Raw genomic sequence first — 24,418 nt, 5'->3', positions numbered from 1 at the left:
ATTTAAGTTAAAATATGCTTTCTAGAGACTAATGATTTTTTTACAGTATTGATTAACGTAATATTCATTGTATCCTCTGAGAGGTTTCGAAGCCATTTTCCGGAGTACCACCTGGCATTACATTTAAAATATCATAACTAATATATATATATATATATATATATATATATATATATATATATATATATATATATATATATATATTGGCAAACAGTATTAAAAACAACAGAGATACCTTGCTTAATGATTCTTTTTTTCATTTTTTCGATCTTTCGTAAGATTTTTTTTTTTGAAAGAAAGATCGAAAAAATGAAAAAAAAAATCATTAAGCAAGGTATCTCTGTTGTTTTTAATAATGTTTGCCTGAATGAAGGAATGCTGCCTAAATACACTAATATATATATATATATATATCATAACTATTATATATATATATATGTATATATATTCTTAATCCTTACACTATCACAACAACATACAAGGTAAATGATATCTTATGCCTATATTAAACATTACCAGCATTCAAGAGTGCTCTATCATTGTACGAATATCTCTCGCCCATATTCGTTTCTCTATCTTTCCCTCTCTGTTATGTGTGTGCGTGTTATTGTTTAAAAAGGTTGTTTTTTTTTAATTTCTTTATTACGTATACATAATTTAGATACACTATTCAATTTAATATATATATATGTATATATGTACATATATATATATATATAGAGAGAGAGATATATATATATATATATATATAGATATATGAACGCCTAAAATTTTTACTATCAATTTCTAGTTTTGTATGCATAACGTTTTGTCTTTTATATACTGACTCGTTAAAGTTAGAGTAACCTTATTAGATATGCAATCGTGTTATATATGCATATGTATGTAGGTGTGTATATAGACAGATCGATAGATAGAAAGGTAGATTATATTATATATATATATATATATATGTTTACATATACGTTATCAGTTTTATATGCATGTATATATAATCACCTATATTTAAAAATATGCTAAATATATAAAAAAAAATTAATTACTACTTTTGGTTTAATTTTTCATTTCCTCTGATATCCTTTAATATCAAACTTAAAGTAAGAAAGTAAACTTCTTTACACACTGATTAAATTCATTTCTACCAACTCAATCCTCATTATATAAAATTAAATTGAATGAAAAAGACATCTGCTAACATTGAAAACTTCAATGTGTCCACTAAATTTTGCTCTAATAAAAGTATCCTTTATTCTATTTTATTGTATAATTTTTAATTAAATGTATTGTTGTATACACGTTTTAATTGAATGTGTTGTAATATACAAGTTTTAATCGAATGTGTTGTAATATACATGTTTTAATTGAATGTATTGTAATATATATGTTTTAATTGAATGTATTGTAATATGCATGTTTTAATTGAATGTATTGTAATATACACGTTTTAATTGAATGTATTGTAATATGCACGTTTTAATTGAATGTATTGTAATGTACACGTTTTAATTGAATGTATTGTAGTATGCATGTTTTAATTGAATGTATTGTAATATGCACATTTTAATTTAATGTATTGTAATATACACGTTTTAATTGAATGTATTGTAATGTACACGTTTTAATTGAATGTATTGTAATATGCATGTTTTAATTGAATGTATTGTAATATACACGTTTTAATTGAATGTATTGTAATATACACGTTTTAATTGAATAATTGTAATATGCATGTTTTTTTTTATCATTGAGATGTCTCATGTAAAGAGCCTCGCTTTCTTTTAATCTTGTTAATAAATAATTTAAACGCTGACATTAAAGGACATATCAGAAAATACTGAGTAAATAACAGGATCTATATGCAAAAAGGTTTCATAATAAAATAGTGAAGTAAAGCTAGTAGAATCTAACATGTGCATCTGTGATGTTTTTACATATTTCATGGATTTATCAAATACATACATTCGAGATCAATTTTTACTGATATTCATAAAAGCAATAGTAATAATGATTTATTTTTTCATTGCGTCTATTTTATTAACGTTCTATTTTAACGAGTGTGGGTAAAAAAACTGTTTTTCCGTGTTTATTCATTGAGTTCATATTCAGTTTTTGTATAATATGATTATATTATATATTATACTGAAATTATTCTGAAATTATTTTCACAACCATACCTTTTTGCATAACTGTGAATAATCGCCAGTTATTTTTCAAGAATCAAAATTAATAAAAGTAACGGTAAAACCTTAAATAAGCATTCCAGATTTCAATTGTGCATTATCTTATTCTCATAAAATTGTTGGATAAGATTGCGTCAATGTATGGAAAGTTGGAGAAATCAATCTATACGTTATAAACTGTCTATACAAATATATACATTTAAATAGTGGTTTATATTTACAATTATGAGTAACTTCAGCTATCCTTCTAGAATATTACAGATTATACTTCATTTAGTCAACAGGCCTCGTCAAGTCTGGAGACGACGCACTAGAGTGTCTTCTCCGAACATATGATGGCCTAATTGTTGTCTACAATATACTAGAGGAAGGTTATCTATAGCCTATTTTTTTCTATAGGCTAAATACATTTAACTTTATAGACGAAATGTGACGTGTGATACATAGTTGCAACTGTGTAAAATGTCCATTTAGATCAAACTGACGCAACAGCGTGCATCAAAATAAGAAAAATGTCCATTCACAGAAACCTTGATATTGTTAGCTAAAATGTGTAGAATAGTTCATTATCTTATCTGGTAAATTTTACATAAAAATGTACTTTTAGGTTAATGTTAATTAATTAGCCTTTTTTTTATATATAAATTGCACAAATCCGCAGACATTGACGATTATGAGCATGTATGTATATATATATATATATATATATATATATATATATATATATATATATATGTATATATATGCATGTGTATATATATATATATATATATATATATATATATATATATATACATGATGAATATTCCCGTCGATTTCGAAGTATGCGATCCGCCGCAACAACTAAATTGTTCGAAAATCTACACAAACTATTTGTTTATAATGGTGAAGACTTGGTGTAAAACTATCCAAAGTTTTTGGTACAACTGCTAAACTCTGGGATTACGTGACGATTTTTCCTTCTCCTAGACACAAGTCTTAACGAAGATTGAAGGTATATCTCTTCCAGCGGATTATATATATATATATATATATATATATATATATATATATATATATATATATATATATATATAGGGAACGTATATGTACTCGATTTCACACTTTATGTTCATATCAAATTATGTCAACAATATAGGTGTCATATTCTCATTATACAAACAAAAATAAACCCCTTTAATCGACTTATTAATCGGAATGAAAGATTTCTTTCCTTTCCGAATTAGTTTGGGATACGGGGAGTCTAATTCATTATTTGCATTTTCGCTTCCCCTCATCGCTTGAATTGTTTTTATTTGCAGGCTAGAAAAGAGCAGGTTTTTGGCTCTGTACATCTTGTATAAGGAAGCACATAGTAATACTTATGTCCATAAAATCAGCAGATAAATACACATTTGCTTTATGATAGAGTGAAAGATGAAGAAAAGGAAAAGCTTCGGGTGATAAGTTTGTTTAAACATTGAAATTTTACCTGAAATAGGAAAACTGATTAGAATGTTTTTATAACCTTTCACATTTATTTATAGCAAATCTGAGCAAGAGTTTGTATTTCAGGGAAAAAAGGTTTATATGTTTTTCTCGTCTCGTGGAAAATTTCTTTTTGCTGAAAAGATTCGTTTTCCCTTCGTAAATAAAACAGGAATGTTTTCCGAGTTTGAATTGAACAGTAAATTATTTATACATTTTTGTTTACTTTGATAAATGCTAAATGCCTTGGTTAGATTTGGCATGTTATTAATTGGAACTTTCGCAGAAGATTATGTTGAAACCTACCAGCCCCATGTTTTTCGATATATTATATTGGAATTAAAATGGTAAAAGGTAGTAACATCATTCTTGACGTCCCACCTCCCTTTTTTCTGCCTTTTCTCCCTCTCCTTCTTTCTCTCTCTCTCTTTCTCTTTCTCTCTGTATATTTTACAAACACGCACACGCACATATACATATATATATATATGTGTGTGTGTGTGTGTGTGTGTGTGTGTGTGTGTGTGTGTGTGTGTGTGTGTGTGTGTGGAATTAAAGAATGCTGATTCAGGAAAAGAGCCTTTGGAGATTACATAACCACATTCACTGTCTCTTGAAAACTTAAAGGATCTCAAACTTGTATACATAAACTTGATAAAATAGTAATCACATGCTATAAGTACATTTAAAAAGAACGCCTGTGCTTTGTGCGTAAGAAGTAACCCGACTGTTGACATTACTTACAAGTCCATTCTGCACACGATTGTAAATCCCATTTTTGAATTAATTAGAATATCTGGTTGAGAGTCTGCAAAATCAGATAACCTTCAACTCATTCGTATACGAAGCAAACATGCTTTTATTTTTATTTTTTATTTATTTTTTTGTTTGCATCAAATAATCGAATAAGGCTTGATATTCAGTATAACCTAACGCACACCAAGCAATGTCACTCATGCTATTAAAAATATTGCAACCATGACTTACAGATTTCCATGTGTTCTTTATTGATGAGGGTTATGTTAAACACATTTCACAATTGTTTAAAAATATTATTTCCATCGGAACGTTTCTAACTGTATCTTTTTAATGTATACCCATTAAAATTTATGTGAACCTCCTAGTGTTGAAAATCATAACATCACACACTATTTATTAGTAATGAAAGGTTGGTGCCTGAGGATGAAAACGTACTCCATTACTTCTATTAATAGGATTATACATTTTTATAGAATTATGCACCTTTCTTTTTATTCTCTACTCACTTTAATTTCTTCTTTTACATTAATGTACTAGTTTTCATTATTCAATTCAAGAGTGGATAAAATGCAGTATCTGTTCTGTTGTCTAGATATCACATTTCCACGTATTACCTACTTTGTTAGCAGTAACTATCATCCCAGGTATTTCTCTTGTCTGTAAAGGGGGGATATATATTCGTTCCTTATGACACTATCCTCCAGGCATTTCCATTATCTTTAAAAGGGAATATATATATTCGTTCCTTATGACACTATCATCCCAGGCATTTCCGTTATCTTTAAAAGGTAATATATATTCGTTCCTTATGACACTATCCTCCAGGCATTTCCATTATCTTTAAAAGGGAATATATATATTCGTTCCTTATGACACTATCCTCCCAGGTATTTCCGTTATCTTTAAAGAGGGAATATATATTCGTTCCTTATGACACTATCCTCCCAGACTAGCCAAAATATGGAACCAAACGGAGCATATGTTCACTAACATTAACTTTAAATGAATGTTTTTCACTTGTAAAAATGTTTAGGATTTAATTCCGTCTATTTTCACCTACATTTTAGCAATTCTTGCCAGTCTTGCTTCAAACTCTCTATTAGGCTCAGCAAACCACTCCCTCCCTGATTTTCCTTTGCGGACAGACACTGCACTAGATGATCTTAAAATCACTCCTTCTCAAGGGTATGCTAGCATAAAAAAACTAGACACCTCAAAAGCATGTGGACTCGATCTCATCTTGGCTGTACTATCAAAAAACCTGCTCGCTGTAATTGCTCCAGTCAACTCCAAACTTTTCAACAAATGCATTAACGAATCTTGTTTTCCTGACTGCTGAAAAACTGCTTCCATGATACCAGTTTACAAGAATGAACTGACCCATTAAATTATTGCTCCATTAGCCTTCTCCCTCTTTTCGACAAAATATTTGAGTCAATAACTAATGAAGCTCTAGTTCATCACCTTATAGTTGCTAAACCACTGTCCGATCAACAATATGGACTTAGGCAAGCCCGTTCTACTGTAGATATCCTAACTGTAATCTCTGAATGTATATACTGGGTAAAGCAGGCGAGTTTATGACAGTAGTCCTAAATAGATTTAAGACGTTTGACAAGGTATGGCACGATATAACTACGCGTGTACCTCAGGAGTCGACCATTGGATTTTTACTATTCCTGATATTCATAAATGACCTCTCTGATAAAATTGTTTCTGAGATGGGTATATTTGCTGATGACACAAAGCTCTATAACAGGCACGAGTGGAAAACGAATGAACTTATATTCTAATAAAACTAGCGGAAACCCTAGAGTAAGGTCTGTAGTGAAAGGGGGACAAAAATTGATGGTAGCATTCAATGCTGCCAAGACTAAGCTTTTTTCCTTTCATATTTACAAAAGACCTTCTCAATCATCAATAGCTATGGTTAGTGATACATTCAAACCTCTCGGTTTAACGTTCATGGAGAATATCTAGAGCAATACCACGGCTGCTATAAGGGAGGTAGGCGTTCTCTACTGTGCCAGAAAGTTACGCATGAAAGTATCATTTACTTCTACAAAGACACCATTCGACTATGTATGGAGTATTGTTGTTACATTTGGGCTGATGCATCTGCTACGAGTCTCTCACTCTTGGGCAGGGTTAAAAAGATAGTGGCTAACTTAATTGGTCCCGAACTGTCAGGTAGGCTTCAGTCCCATCGATGAAATGTTGCATCCTTCTGCCTGTTTTCCAAGTAGATGCTCCAACGAACAACAAGCCTTTGCACCCCTCGACATAAATACCTCGATAGCATCCGTACACAGTAGAGATCTATAGATGCCAGAAAGCCAGAAAGTCTTCTACTCTAATACTTTTTCCCCAGAACAACTAAACTTTGGAATTCACTTCCGGGTTCCTTTTTCCCCGACTGACATGCAAAAATCCACGTATGATGCAAACAGTTTTCTTGCTGCTAAACTTCCTACATAGTATTCCTACAATTATTTCCTAGATTGTAGCCCCTTCATCCAAACGGCACTGTGTCTTGTTTGGGGTGAATATGCAATATAAAAATATTTTTAAATTCTCATCGTAACGCGAAACGTGCACAATTAATTTCTAGAAGCTCTTATAAACAATTGTTAATTTATTTTCAAATGCAAACAAAAAATAATTAGATGAAAATAGGCATGGATAGTTTGAAGCAAAATGTACAAACGAACAAATAAATAAATGTCTCGTATGAATCATGCAGTATGAGGACCTAGGACACATGACCTAGGTATGATTAATTGACTGAATATTTCCCATTTTGCATATTGTAAAAAACATATTTGTTTTATATTGTTTCTCTCGTTCAATGAACACAATTGATCCATTAATACTTGAACGGGGCAGTTTATTTGGAGCGTCAGTAACTATAAAACTCATATTGGCATAAATTATACGAAGGATTTACGAAACCCGAATGAAATAAACAAAACATTGGATTTCCTGTTGTTGTATTATCTTAATTTCTTAAAAATTATTAAACATGTATCAAATTTTAAAAACTTTAAATTTACGTGAGCTTCGATTTAAGGGAATTTCTGTCGTAAAATCCTCTGCTTTTATAAAGTGTAGTATTGTCAACAAATCTGTTTGCATACAAATAGACAAACTCTAAAAGAACACCATAACTTTTTTACTGGTGTACAAAAATATAATCGTTAATTCGAAACGATTCCAAACATGTGGATCGTATCTGAAGTTGGTATAAAGTCAATGGTTGCTGAGATACGATGGAACGGAAATGTAATTGAATTAAAATGCTGCAAATGTGTGTTTATTTACGACGACCGAAAGGAAAAGAAAAACGGATTTAATGATGAAGGAGAAAAGGAAGAATCATTTTTTTAAATAATGTAAAAACATTAAAACAATATTTGAAAAATATGTAAAAAAAAACTCGGTGAAAAACACTAATGAAAAAAAGAATCGAATGAATGTGAGGTATAATTAAACACGAAAATGAAAATACAGAAACGTTTGTAGAAATTTTCGAAAGAAAAGAATGCGAAAAATATATGAAAAAAATGAAAAAGAATTTGAAAAACGTAAGAAATTCATAAACTTAGATATGATAGATTAAATATATAGACCTGATTTATTTATTTGACCTAGCAAAAATTGTCGTTAACCATAAAAAAGAAAAGAAAAAAGAAAATAGAGAAACAGCGAATTGTTATTCTTCAGTGCACAAAATGCAATAAAAAAACTAAGTTAACGAAAGAAAAAAAGTAAAAGTTATTACAATTGATGAATGAAAATAGAAATAACCCAGTAGAAGAAAAGATAGACAACAAAGAAAAATAAGAATAAAACAAAAGTTGGTCAAGAAAAAGAAACGAGACGCTGTCCTAAGATTTTGACAGCAATCAGTGCGTGCTGTCATCGCATCAAGACGCTTTCTCTATTGAGACCTCTTTAACCATTTTCATTGAATCTCAGCGTCTCTCGCATTCACTCATCATATTGCCGTTATTTCACCTGACTTCTACAAGTAGGACCAACCTACGTCGATCGTCTGTCAATAAGTCAATATATTCTTTGTTGGGGTTTTGTCAAGATTATCGAGCTTAATTGCAGCTGACCACCATTCAGTCTACAGAGACATGTCGTGCGACCCACAGAAAATACCGGAAATTGCCGAAGTTTGCTGCACAAAGTAAACGGTCATAGACAACAAGAAAACTTTAGGCTCTATTTTAGATATGTTAACGATTGTCAATTCCCGTGACTTTATGAAGAAATACCTCAGAATGATTTCCGTGGGGAGAATAAAGACGATTACATAATAATTGATATTTGCGGAAGTAGTTATCACACAAGAAACGAACATTCCATCGGACATTTTTTTCAGAAATCGCAATGCATTTCGAGGCATTTACATATTATGATCATTTAGGAAAAACACAGCAGAAAAAAGATGTAATTCAATAATCTGGCCGCTGTAGTAATACCGATGCATTCATGTAATTGTCAACTTTGCATGTACTCCGTTTATTTTTGGCATATATTCATGTAACTGTTAAATTGAAGGTTTATTTAAAAATTTACAGCTAATTGCTTTGGCGCCATTTTGGGTTTGTTTTTGTTTGGTTTTTGGGGGTTTTTTTCTTTTGAGTAGGCGAATCGAACTTTTGCATAAAGACCTTTATGAAGATGGTGTTTTAAAATTGTTTGGTTTGCAAAATGACATCTTTGTGGTTGGGAGCTATTTGTTATACGTGCAATACTGCAAAGATTTTACCACTGGGGTCCAGAGAAACAAGGTTTATATGAAATATGAGTACATTTGACCCGGAACGCGCGAATGATTGGCGTGTGCATATTCGTGAACACAACATAATCATCACTGCATGAATTAGTCATCTTGTGTATGATGCATCTTTGTAATAACAGAAACAAATACAATAAAAAAAACGAAAAACTAATGTTGCCTTCCCTTAATTTACACACGAACTTTATAAGCCGGATAGCTTGACATTACTATGTTGAATCAATGATACTTTAGTGTTGGATTTTATAGGAATGTTGTCATCGTTATTATTGTTAGTTTGATAAGCGTTGTAGAGTAATAATGTAGATAATAAGTGTTCGGATCTACTGGGTTGACAGCCGGTTATGTGAACTGTTCTGTCTCTGCAGCTCGGATCAGTTTGATTTGCAGGTATACGGAGTTATTCGTACACTCAATTAAATGATACCAACAGAGTTGATATGCCATGAAATAAAAATATCATACTAACTGCTGTTAACAATTTTTCTGTAGAGACGTATCATTGATATATATGTATGCGTATATATATATATATATATATATATATATATATATATATATAAATTTATTTTTATTTCGGACTACTATTCTCATCTTTATTAGTTGCTGTTTTTCATCTTTTATTGGTTTGTTTATTCACAACGTTTCGGCCAACTAATTCCTCTGGCCTTCGTCAGGTGGTAACTGCGACGGATAAGAACTTCTAATCTCCTAACTGCATTCTCAGCCATCACTGCCATCCGTAGTTGTTGTCGTCTAACCACATTTTTGGCCAAGTAAACTTCTGGCACGCTTTGGGTGGGATTGAAACCGTTATAACCGCTGAAACCGATAACAAATAAACGTAGATTTATAAGATCAAAGAATCCAACCTTGATCGCCCTTCGGGGCCCGTGGCGCAGTTGATAGAGACGTTTAATCTCTACAGTTCCAGATGAACATTGTCTGAAGATAGCGGTTTCAATCCCACCCAAAGCGTGCCAGAGGTTTACTTGGCCAAAAATGTGGTGAGACGACAACAACTACGGATGGCAGTGATGGCTGAGAATGCAGTTAGGAGATTGGAAGTTCCTATCCGTCGCGGTTACCACCTGACAAAGGCCAGAGGAATTAGTTGGCCGAAACATTGTGAATAAACAAACCAATAAAAGATGAAAAACAACAACTAATAAAGATGAGAATAGTAGTCCGAAATAAAAATAAATTAATATATATAATGCTCATCTCGAAATGAATTCCAATTAAGGAATAATATATATATATATATATATATATATATAACTATGGTAATTATTAAATACCTACAGATACCAGTGTTTTGCCCTTTCGGGAATCATGAGTGCAGGGTGTCACGATTAACACCAGTCGATAGATTCGAACCTGACAACAGAAGCCATCTCTGGCTTCATTAGCAAGGGCCCAATCCATTCGATAATCTCTAACCAAACCCCTCCTGAATTGGCACTGCTTCAGCCAGTGACAAGGAGAATTCCAGAACGACTGGAAACAATGTCGTGATTAACAGGGAGCACATATACCTACAATTATGATTACCTATTTTTATACTGACCGATACACATCCATATGCTCGGGCCTTATATATATATATATATATATATATATATATATATATATATATATATATATATATATAGAAAGCTTGCCTAATCAAAAATAATATGATGTTGTAAAGTATTTATCTTCAAATAGCACGCGTCAAAATCTGAGCCGAATCGGATTATAAGTTTTTAACTACAGCTATGTATGTTGAACTACTGTTGCAAATTTTCTAAACAGTTGAAAAAATTTGAATATCTTTTGTTGATAAAAGATTACTTTCTGATGGTAAAAATACTATTAAAACAAAGTGAATGCGTGATAATTGTTATTTTTACTCTTCTCAGTTGGAAATAATCATTTAGATCTGGTATGCTGACATTAAACGTGATTATACAGACATTAATGATACTGAACGCTCAGTTAGTAAAAATGCGATGGTTGTTACGGAAAACATCAAAACAATCCAGAATCTTAGCTGGTTGTAAATTATAAGATAGCAGAGAAGGTAAATATATCAGAATAAGTATATTCACTTTTTTACATATACAGTTGTTAGCGAGAAAGGTGTGTTCAAATTGGGCGCTGCGTTTTATCATAGTCGATTAAAACCAACAACGCGTCGATAACCTGGGACACCGTTTCTTGCTGTTTAAATGAAAACAAAATGAATTTTTGCAACAGTATATCACAATGAGTGATATATCTACCATTTCATTTCCGAGTTAAATCGTTTATAACACCTGAAAGACACCCACAGCGATAAAAAATGAAAATATCAGGAGTCAAAGTCTTTTTATTTATGGATATGCAAGATGTTTTGCATATCAGTTCACTTGATATGAGACGAACCATTAATAGTGAATATTATATGGCATTATTGGAAAGTTTAAAGAATGAAACTGGATACAAATAAAGAAGAAAATCTGCTCCTTTAAGTAGACAATGCACAGTGACACAAGTTTATCTCAACGATGACAAACCCACATAAATTGCATTACGACTCGCTTGCGCATTAAGATTCAGCACCCAACTACTATTGGTATTATCTTTTTGAAGACCTCGAAAGAATGTTTTAGAGGAGATTTTTCTCCAATGAAAAAGTGACCTTAGAAACTGGGGCGTATTTTTAGACAAAAGACACATTGTCTGGCAAAAAACACCGAGTTTTAGAAAAACGTTGAAATCAGCGTAGCAGCTTAAAAGGAAATTATGCTAATGCATAAAGTCGAATTTTCCCCCAAATTGTTTTAAAGCAAGAGCCATGTTGAAATCTGTCTTGTCACCAATTTTTACATCTTGGTTGTTGTGAATCCTCACAACAAGCTTTGCCCTGTGCCATACTTGCCAAGTTTGGGACAAAAATCAAGGCCATATTGGAATTCTTAAAAAGAAATAAAAACGTATTTTATTTCTTCGAAAGTTTTGGCAAGTAGATAGTTAACTTAAAACAAACTAACATGGCGAAGGTAGGTCATTAATCTTTTCGAAAATAAATTGCTTTCCTGTTTAAAACTGACAATTTCCTCGCTTCTGCATATCTTTATAGAAAGAAGATTTTTTAAAAAAAAAAGGAAGTTTTTTCATGAACTCATTTCAATGAGGTCAATATAAAGCATTTGTAGAGAAACCATGGACATGTTCTACTTTTTCCCCTTCTGGCAAGTAAAAGCCGCAAATAGAAAGACAGTGAGGAAAAAGATTGACAAAATAAAGGTAGGATGCTCATATTTAAAGCATACCTTATTTTCAGTGTAATTTAATAGTTTTTGACTTAGCTAATGTTCCGGAAAGCTATAAAAATATTGTTTTCATTTTCTGTAGCTAATAACTATGGATATTCTTAAGATATATGCAATTAAATGCTTACTGTTGCCGTGTCGTGAATCGATATTAAAATATGCTTTGATTATAAAGTTGCAATTTGCTTACGGTCCTAGTATCCTGAAAGTACCCCATTTAACTATTTACTAAAATAAACATCGCTTTACTTCGATAATCTGACGTGAATCGATTTTTCGCCGTGATCTTTCCCTAACACAACTCATATTTGGTCATTCTGTCTAAACGATCATCTTATTTTGTTTAATAAATATATTTTTTTTAATTTACATTCTTCTGCACAAACTTATATACAATTATGAAAACATTCTGGCGTATTTGTAGCAATTAATATAGTATAGTAACATTAAAAAAATTCTTAAATAATCTACAAAATGTAGACATAACGTGAATTCGGAGTTAGTTCGAGGTGGATTATTTTTACGTATTAATTCCAAAAATTTAGATAATAAAAACAATACGTAACTTTATTATTCACAATAGCTTACTGAATCATAAAATATTAAGTACCGGATTTATTTTTAAAAAACGTCACAAATATTTTTATTCGTACTAGCTATAAAGTGTTAGAACCTAAATAAAGATGGAAATTTACGGACCCAGGTATTGTACTAAAACTACTCTTGAAGCGAGTATGAAACAGTATAAAGGAAAAGTAGTTGGGGAAAATATTTTGAAACTAGGTGTTTGTTTAACTGTTTGTTAGAGTCATAACTAGTGTAAACAAATACTTCGTCTTCCTTCATTTTTTGGAGGTTGATATAAACATCAATTGCATTAACATGGTCATTATCATTTGTTGATAATGATAAAATGTTAGCTATGAAAATTATCATCCGGAAGCTGGATCTAATTAATAGGTTTCTGTGGGATATAGACGGATATAGCACCGAATATGATAAGCATGGGCGTAATTTAATTTGTATATCAGACGCGGAATTTCTACATAAAAATGATTAAAATTGAATGTGCGACGAAGAGCTCAAGAAGATGGGATGCTGGTTCTTTAATAATTTAGCCGAGCATATAATGAGAATCGTTAATCTAGGTGAGATAATCTCATCAAGGATGTAATAAACTTGCAACCAAAATTTGCTGAAAATAGTTATTTGACGTGATGAATCCTTCAATGTGGAATAGCTAATAACTGATGAGTCATCCATTATCAAGGTTAAAAGCAACTCAAAGACGAGAGTTAATGAAATGAAAAGATTAAAAATACAGGATAGCCCACTTTAAGTAGCCCGCTCACTCTAATCTTTCTCTTAATGACCAACTGACACCACAAGACAAAATGCAATTCTTTTCCTAACAAGATCGCGCTACATTTCATACGTCTCACAGATCATTGACATTTGTTTATGACATGTTAACGGAAGAGAGTAAGGGTTATGGCCTTCACGTTCCCCGGACTTGTCATCATGTGATTTTATCTTTGGGAGACTTTAAAACAAAAAGTTTATGCTAATAATCCTAAAAATTTAAACCAACGTAAGGAGAACACTACCAACGCTATTAGGAGAATCACCAGAAGAAGATCTACAAGAATTATCTTCAAACGTTGTTAAACATGCTCAGAAATGCATAGATGTCAACGAGGGGAGTTCCGGCATCTTTTATAACACTACAGGTAATTTAAATAATGCTACAAGTAATTTAAACAATAAAATAATGTTTCTCCTTTCTACTATATTTTTGGACTATTTTTATATGGGCATCTATGTATTATAGAAGAATTGAAAATATTTTATGGAATGAACTTAGTTTGATTATTTCAGGTATATGACAAGAATCTATATTTGAAGATGAGCATGTTGTGATGTGCAGAGGATGAGCCATTTATTTTATGGTCCGGTAAGAAAATTTAGTAGTCAATGAGTTTTATGCATTTAGAAACGTTTCCAAATTGCCAAACAAGAAAAAGTGAGTAAAAAGATAACATTTCCAAATGAGAAAAATAAATGTAAATAAAAATTATCATTTATATTTAAAGCTCTTTCCCGCCACAAGAATAATCATTAGAATTGCACCAAAAGTTTGAGTAAAGTGCGTTTGAGATCTCGGGTGTAAAATAATGGGAAATTCTAATTATTTTTCTGGATTTTTTTACATGAGGGTAATTAATGTGGATTATCAGTGCTACTATTCTCATCTTGGGTGTTAATTTTATAAGAGCAATCGACCATTTTGAAATAAATTCAAAGTTCTACTCGAAATTCCGTAAAGTTCGACAGAAAAATTCTAGAGATTGTCAGGATACACCGGAAAAGAGTTGCAGGTTAGATCGGATGAAACGTCATTATAACATACAACATGATCTCCAGTAGTCCGATTAATAGAATACTAAATATAAATTATGATAAATTTAAATTAAATTACAATGCCGGAGACATAACCATTTTGTGTCATTTTTTATACTAAATTTAAAAAAATAAAAGGACTTGAGCACAGTTTTTATATATAATTTAGCAGAACACATATGAATTCTTCTGTGGTTTCTTTGCTGCGATATTCCTGAATAGGGTTATTAAAGAGGCATATAGACATTCATGTAAGATAAAAAGTTTTACCTCTGCCAATACGATTATGTATTCTGTCGATTCAGTCAAATTTTTACTATGTTCATTCGATTACTTGTGCAACCTAGCGTCCATATCGCTTAAACAATCATCACTAAACTCAGCCAAAATACCAGTCATGGTTTAAGAACTAAGTTCATTTAAGATAACAAGGACAATGATCGAGAAAATTTTAAAAACGCACACCTTTGATAAAACTTATGATTCTCTTTAGCATAGACTCACAACTTGCCCTATATTTTAGGCAATGAAAGCTCGAAACTTATATGACTTGGAAAATTTTGCTCAATCGTGATATTTTTACAGAACTTCAACTTACGTTGTTAGGCAGTAGTATGCAGTCCAATAACTGACTTATACTTATTATGCTGATTATGAAATGTCTGTTTAAACCAAGAGTCAGTCTGAATTGGGGGAACCAATTCTGGGAAAAAAATAAGAGACAGTGAAATGCTCCAAATATTTATTTGGTGTGTAACGAATTGCTATAATAAATGCTAATATTTTTTTAATAAATGAATGCCATTCTTTAATGTCACGTGATAATGTTTCATGATTCATCAAAAAGTAACCTGATGATTTCGTAAGATTAATATGCTAAACCTTTCCAAATAATCTAGGCTTGGGAAAACTGAGAAATCACTTGAACATTGAAAAATATTAGATAACATTTATCGATTTTCAAATTGTGTCTGTAACTGTTTTGAAATCGTTGTTGCAACGTACGATAGATACATCCAGTTACCCTTACAGAATTCTAGTTACGTCTACAAGAAACGCGTTTATTTTTAAAAAAAAACAGAGAGACCATATACTGCTGGATTAGAAAACCAAATACATATTAACAATAAAGTATATGCACTGGTCTATTCGAAGCCAAAACTCTATTTGTATTTCTAATTCCAACCTCCCTATTATTATTATATTATCTATGTATCTTCCTGAATCCGGAACTATACTATTTCGGTTCAGAAAATGCACTTTCTGAAAAAGAATTTATATCGATTTCAAACAAAACAAAAAAAAACACCAAATACTTCATACTTTAATACCGAAGTACAGCTTCGTTTGAATTTGGAATTTACCCTCTCATATATAAATTAACTTGTTCACATTTTTGAAAGAATACGATTGAAATTAGAAGATGTACTAATTTTGTGTTAAGTTTTATAATATATTTTCATTTTCATCAATCTTTAATTTAACATATAATAAACACATTTTCGTTAAAATAAAGAATATTATTCAAAGATTTAAGATTTTCGGTACAGACAGTGTTTTGTACAAATATTTAGGCATATATAACTATCTGCTTCATCGCTTTTATTATATAAATTGTTTAATTAAAATAAATATTACTAGTTCATATCCATTCTTGATCCCGGGTAGTTGCGTTTTCCTCACCCGCTTTCGGAAAAGAAATTATACTGATAATAAATTATTTCATGATATTTTAAAAATCAAATATGCCTTACTAATTAGAAGCTTATTTATTTATGCCTTTGTTTTCATCTTTTAATCTATAGATTATTTTCGCCATTTTGAAATACTTCATAATTGAAATTATAATGAAATTTAGTTCTGATTTGATGAAATGTGAAAAAAAAACATTTTCCCAATCGTGCATATCAGCATGGCTACTACGCATTGATTGGCCGTCCGCCCTTGACAGACATGCTGACAACATTTCCGTGTGTCGAATGGCACGCACCAAAATTGTCAGCAACAACATGTACACAATCCGGAACTAGAAGAATTGATTGGCGTTGGTGGAGAGGCACAAACAGAAAAGGAGATTAACGAGAACGATACTGTTTTCGATGATTTCACTAAATGGAAGAGGCGGGATTGGAAAGTGTCAATCATTCTTTAAAATGGTGAAAACAATTGCCAGTAACTCATGGCATAAAACCAAACTAATAAAAGTAAACAATAGAGGAACAGATAATTAAAAACGAATTTAAAAAGAAAAAAATGATAAAAAAGCATTAATATTTTCAGAAAAATAATATGATTTCTGTTGATATTTTTCATTATTACTCTTAGTAAAAAATGCCCAGATTCACATGAAAATTGTGAATTTATTTGCAGAGGGCTGTATTGTTTCGTTACCACCAACAGATAAGGCCCGTTGACTAAAAGAATGACATCACACAGCATAAGCACACCAAGCAAGACCTGTGGAGAAGCCAGACTGCTGACAATTAACGAAAGCTTATTAAAAAAAATAAGAAAAATAACAAATATGATTTATACTTATATTTAACTTTATTAAATATTGATTTAAAAAAAGAAAAGAGAAAATTCAAACAAAATTATCGTATATTATCTCTGCGTAATTTATCAGAGATTCCCATAACTAACTTTTAATTATTATTTATATTGTGGATAATTTAAAAGCAATTTTTACATATTTATTCAAATAAAAACGAACAAAAATATCAACCATATATATGTATATATATATATAATGTTATATATACTATATATATATTATATATATAAATGAAGCAATGCATATTATATATATATACTATATATTATATATATACTATTAGAGTATTTATACATAGTATATATATACATAATATATAGACTATATACATTGTATATGTATATGTATCTAAAATATATATACCATATATATACTATATATATACCACATATATACAGTATATATATATCATATATATATAATCTATCTATATGTATATAAATACTACATAAACATGTATAATATATATACATATATTAATAAGTTTATAGTATATATATATATATATTTAGTAAATATATGGTATATAATATATATAGTATATATAGTGTATATATATGTATATTATATATATACTATATGATGATAAAAATATATATACTATATATACATGTATATAATATGTATGCATACATATGTAAAAGGATAAAATGCAAAAAATAAAAATTAAACGAATCAAATTCAAATAAATAATTTAAATACAAACAAGCAGAAATATTAAATTTTTCAATCTAATATGGATCGTAGTTTCGTTTCTTTGTTTTATTTGAAAAACTACATGTAACCTTAAAATATTTCGAAATACTCATTGAAAACTTATATTTTTTATCAAAGAACAGTTTGAAAGAACTTCTCATTTAAAAATTATTTTTTATAATTTTTAAAACTAAAAATAAATAACATATGTTCAACTTTCTACGATGGAATAAATCATTTCTTTCACACTTTCCTAACTTAGTTGTCATAATTTTTTACAGCAACATATATACCAATAAAAAACGGATTTACATATTCGTAAACGAAACAAAGGAAGTTAAAATTATTACGCTCGATGATAAGACATTGTTTATTTTTATATTCCGCGTAACAGTTTTGTTTTCGTTCACAAGATAGTACGTCTCTTACGATAAATATACGTAACATAAATATTTGGAAATATTAAATGACAACTCGTATTTATTCTATAAAAAAAGACTGAAAATAATTCTCATGAAAAAATTATTTGTTTTTATATTTTTAAAATATAAAAAAATAAATAACATGATATTTCAAACTTTCTCCGGTAGACATATGTGAAAATCTGGGGATTAAACAGAGAAGCCAACAAAAGGAAAAATGGTAAATCTTCCAATAAATATTACCAAAGGCAAGATAAGTTACTCTTCTACATACCTGGACACGTTTTGTGATTTTTAACATATTTTAACGCTTTTTTCAGTTCGAAAAAGAACTAGATCGAGTTGGTAAGTCAAACCGAAAATAATATGACGTACTGCGAGACTTCTGGTCGTTTCAACTATTGCCTACTAGCCACTACTTAACGTGACGTCATAGATCAGTTAACTGGCCGTGTGTGTCGGTGGTGACGGTTGAGCAAATAGTGAGTTAGATAATAAGAACTAACACGGTTTATTTATTTTCGAGGGTATAATTTCAGCGACACAACACTCTTGTTAAAATTCAACTATGGGTGACCATCTTATTAACATTACCGACTGAAACCCTGAATGTGGTAGGTTCTAATCCAATTGATTCCACAGAAACACTTTCATCAAATTTATACGTAACCTTATATCTAAACTCGAGAAGAGATAAATAAAATAAATCATTATATGTTCTAGTTGGAATCTTCGTCCAACATTAACTATTCATCGCGGCTAATTTGTTCGCGAGATACGAAATCTATCAAATAGCTAAAAACACTTCACCATTATACAAACAAAGAAGTTGGATGTTTTTCATAATAAGGTATTGTCGTGATCATTTCCATAAGAAAAAAATAGAAAAAATATATATTTTGTTAAAAAAAAATAAACTGGTTGTTCGAGGAAGAAAGCTAATAGAGTACAAAGTTTTCCGGCATCTAGGGACCTCCACATTGAATAGTGATTTAGCTACTTGTCCGATTGGGCAGAGGTATTTACGTCGAGCAGCAAGTTCATTGGAGCACATTTCATTGAAATAGTTTTAAAACAAATAGAAGGACACAATATTCGAACAGAGGCTGGAACACGGTGCATATTGTGGGACCTATTACATTAAAAACTTTTTGGAACCCTGCCTAAAAGTGAGGGACTAGTTTATAATGCACTAGTCAATAAATGACAACAATTCTCTTGGCAAGGGCGGATAGTGGCTTTGTATAAATATGAGATACTGTCAGATGAGATAACTTTTGTACATTATAAGAAGGCCATTTGTCATTGGATTTAAAAGTTCATTATGAAAATCAATGCAACCATTAATATTAGCAGTTCATCTGTGATCTCGACCCAGCCAACTCCTTCACTGTGAAGGTCTCTAGACGCCAAAATATGTCATACTCTGTCACTTTCTTTCTTCGAGCTGCTTCACTTTGGAATCCTCCTCCTACTCCATGTTTCTATGCATGTAATATCATGCAAAAAAATTAATGTAAAATGAACAAAAACACTTCTCAACCCAATCAGCCACCTTATAAATCTGGCTGTTATCAGAGTAGTCCGTTACGCTTTAAATGTAATATGCCTAGTTTTATATGTGGATAATTTTAATGGGAGCATTTATAACGTAAACAGCTGGTGTATGCATTAACTCAGAAATTCACTTCGTGATCTCATACAAAGGCAGTAGTGTGATCGACATACTCGCAGTTGATTTCCATATAATGATATAGTCCTTTATGACATTATCATGATTGTTACCAAACAATATTTGAATTCAAAGTTTACCCTCTCGTATAAGAAACCCGATTGAAATCTTACATTATACATAAGCTCCGAGAAATGTATGCCCTTCTGAACCTACTTTACCTAATACTTTTGTATTATATAAGACCACATCAGAAGGATTACAGGTAAATTATTCAACAACTCTGCTACATGAAGTAACTCATAAAAATACGGCAATCTTGCAATATACTTAATAGCCGAGGAATCTAAAAAAAATACCACAAATAACTTTGACCAAACACATTAAAATTTCTTTTTCTACCGATATGTATACTTTTAACATTATAGAACTGTTTTCAATTTTATTTTATTTCAAAATAAGTAATAATATTTTGAAGCTGAATTGAAAATGTACACCGGTATTTCAGTCAAAGCTCTGTTACAAACTCAGTAAAAATACAATATGTTGACTTAGATTTTTGTTCAGCGTTGAGAGTCTGCAATTTATTTTGAAATAAAATAAAGGTATAAACAGTTTTTAAAATTTTTAAGTGCACAGGTCGGTAGATCATTTAATTTTTAATGCGTTTGGTTAAAGTTATTTGTGGTATATTTTGTTTATGTCCGATTTTGAAGCTGTTAATTATATTGCAAGATTGCCAAAAATGTTTAAAGTTACTACATGCATCAGAGATTTACATGACCTATTTTTTACAAGGGATATCGCTTATCAAGGCCATATGCCACCCGGGGATAAGAGTTAATGAGTGTCCAGTAGACAGTGAAACAACATTGTGATGATCGGTATTGGTTAAACTTGGTTAATTATCAAAGAGGGCGGCTCAACAACTTCTTGTCTATCCGAGCGCATGTAAGTCGAGGTTTCAATTCCGCCACCATTCTAGTTTTGGCGTTTGATATTGCATGTATTTCTCCACCAAATTTTTAAAAATCTCTTTTCCATGTAATTTTAGTTATTTATTCGTTTATTAGTATTATTTTTCTTATTGTTTTGGTGCGTTTTAACATTAAAGCGCCTCAGTCTTTTGATTACTTTCCTTTATTTACCTGCACACCTGCTGATGTGATCGTATATAATACAATGACAGTAGTGGAAATTCGATTGGCATAAATCAATACGACATTCCATATGAAAAATCATAGTAGTTAACTGAAAAACTTACTGCATTTTATCATTTACAAATTACTTTGTTTATTTTCAATCGATTAGTAACGGTGAATCACATTCTTGCTTAGATATCAGACACAGTCTGAAAATATAATGTAATAAATACTATACTATGCGATACAACGACAAGGTGCATTTACGGCTTGATTTCCGGGCAAACGACTTTTTGTTGCTTGTAGCCGGATGTGAATCTAATTTCCGGCCGGTCCAATATTCCCGCGGGAAATTCAAATACAAGTGTCGTTGTTGCAATAGCTTCTTTCATTCTTTTTGATTTTCTTTTATTTCATTTCTCGTTTTATTTTCTAACTTTGAAAAGTATTCAGCATAATTGTAACAATTTTAGCATGACCCACTCTTAACATTCCGGATGTGTCAAGAAGGCTCAAATTTATAGTAGTGTTATTGCTGCTACTAGTACAATCTATTACAAATAATATACATTGAGCGCTAAAATCAAATTTCGAACGGAACATTTTTTAATCTAGAGAGATAACTTTCTCTTGTTCTACCAGCCATGACCGAGTAGAAGTCAAAGGTAATTCCTAATTTATATCCTTGTAGTGAGGAGTGAACCTGCAACCCCCAGAACAATGTCACATAAAACATTATTATTTAGTACTTATATCCGATGTACTACGGAAAAGGGCTGGCAGAATGGGTGAAAGCTACTTCCATGGATTAAAAAAAGATATTTTATAGAAATTTTTAAGTTCAACTAAAAGATTCCCGAGTTTGACAAGATGAACTCAAAGAGAGACATAAATTACATCGCTCTATCAGAAAAGTTGTACGAAGGAAACAAACAATATAAAAATATTTTAGACTATATATTAGCAATGTCTATTGTTTTTGTTTTAATCTACTTCATTTATTTAAACAGCGAATAAACTCATACTACAACTACTACTCCTCTTGCAACTATTGCATATAAAGCCACAGAAATAGTCCGTTACATAATTGCAATGTAAAAAACATATGCTATTTGATTCTCTTTGGTAATTTCACTGAAGTTGCAAATTGCAGTGGTAAAGTATATAAAAACGTAGACTGAAACTTGGACGTGCCAAGTTCGAATCTAATCGGTTTAATAGAAACACTTTCAGTTATGAATGTTGGCAACAACGAAGTATCTCCTATATATCTTGATAGCGAATGGGATGGTTTGAGTGGCATGCTAGTGTTGAGAGATGATGTTAAAGTGTGTAATAACGGTGTGGACAGCCATAGCAATAAACGCAACGGTTCGCGCGTGCCCTCTGTAGAGAATAACTGGTACTCCAACCTGGAATCCGCCGGATGCAAAACATGAAAATATACTCAAATGTAACCTTTACCGAAGTCAAAAAGATAATTGAATCAGCCTCCACAACAGAACCAGTTAGATCGTGTGTAGATGCAACCAAAAACCAACGTAAAACAACAGAAAACACAGAACAATAGGGGATCATAAACCTAATCATAATACTTTAAGAATTAGTTGAGGCATTGAGGGACACCTTACGGCAACAGCTTAAACTAAATGGACAATCAATAACAAATTATTATGAAGTTTTTTTTATAATAAACTGAACTTCAAGGAATACATTAACAACTTAAAACCAAAATGCTTAAAAGCAATAAACATCTGAAAACTAATATCTAAACGAGACTGCGGATCATGCCAGGCTACTATGTTTAAAATATACCGTACCCATATCAGATCCAAACTGGACTATGGTTTTGCGATATACAGCTCCACACACAAATCCTACAAAAAGTTTAACCATACAGAATCAAAGTTTGAGACTTTACCTGGGAGCCAATCGAACCTTCAACAGAGAGTCTGCATGTAGAAGCGCATGAACCACTCCTACATTAAAGATGGAAAAAATTAGCTTTGCAGTAAGCAACAAAACTGCAAAGCCATTTCGAAAACCCAAAATACGAAACTACCTTTAACTTACAACTTACAAACTTCTATTCAGGGAAACCAGACAGCATAGTTACATAAAAACTAAATGAAAGACCACCATGCACATTAAATGAACCAAAGCTTGACCTAACATTCACTAAATATAAGAAAAACATTACAAATAATTAAAAAAAAAAAAAAAAGATCCCACTACGGAGAACAGATGAAAATACTCAAAATACAAAGAAATATACACTGAAACCATAAATGGAACATGCACAGCATATACAGATGGGCAAAATAACTGAAATTATCATGGAAAGAGAATTTTAAAATTTTGGTGGGAAAGCCAATACCAAACACGACTGCCCAATGATACCTCAATGACACATCTGAAATACAAGCCATAAAAATGGCACTCAAATACATCAACGACAACAACAAAAGTTCATCCTATACCCAGACTCCTATCCTGATTCATGACCCCTGATGAGGAAAAAATAAACACCCTTTCATCACAGAAATTATACAGGAATATAATGAAATGCACGAAAAAGATAAAATAATTATAATACCCTGAATGCCAAACCATGTTGACATCCCAGGAAATAGATAACCAGAAAAACTGGCTAAAGAAGCCACAAACTATCAAACCAAAAGTTCAAAATACCACAGTCAGAATTGAAAAGAAGAATTAATGAATATCGAAAAATAGGTGCCCAAGGATTGAAATAAGTGCACAGAGAACAAATTGCATGAGCATCAGCTAAGAATCAGAAGTGAAAAACAAAAAGCTTTGAATAGAAGAGACGAGATTGTAATGAACCTAATACGAACTGGACACACAAAACTAACTCGTTCCTACCTAATCAAAGTGGAGGAAGCACCAAACTGCGCACTCTGCAACCAAAAAATAACAATCCAAAATTTACTGACAGTGTAAAAGACACAAAACCACCAGGAAGAAATATTTTGAAACAGCAAGCATTGGCAAAG

The 24,418-nt window shown here is 31.2% G+C and overlaps 1 protein-coding gene across 2 annotated transcripts in view; it reads left to right on the top strand.

Moving 5' to 3' along the window:
* LOC145247910 (innexin unc-9-like) overlaps positions 1–24,418 on the top strand; it is a 457,239-nt gene that overhangs the window by 152,356 nt on the left and 280,465 nt on the right. The gene's annotated exons all lie outside the window — the stretch shown is intronic.

The sequence above is a fragment of the Euprymna scolopes genome, chromosome 26 (genome assembly GCF_053919585.1).
Source record: "Euprymna scolopes isolate OS-2025 chromosome 26, ASM5391958v1, whole genome shotgun sequence".
In the NCBI taxonomy this organism is placed as follows: domain Eukaryota; kingdom Metazoa; phylum Mollusca; class Cephalopoda; order Sepiida; family Sepiolidae; genus Euprymna; species Euprymna scolopes.
Note: the sequence above shows the minus strand (reverse complement) of the source record. Positions and strands in the feature narration are given on the sequence as shown.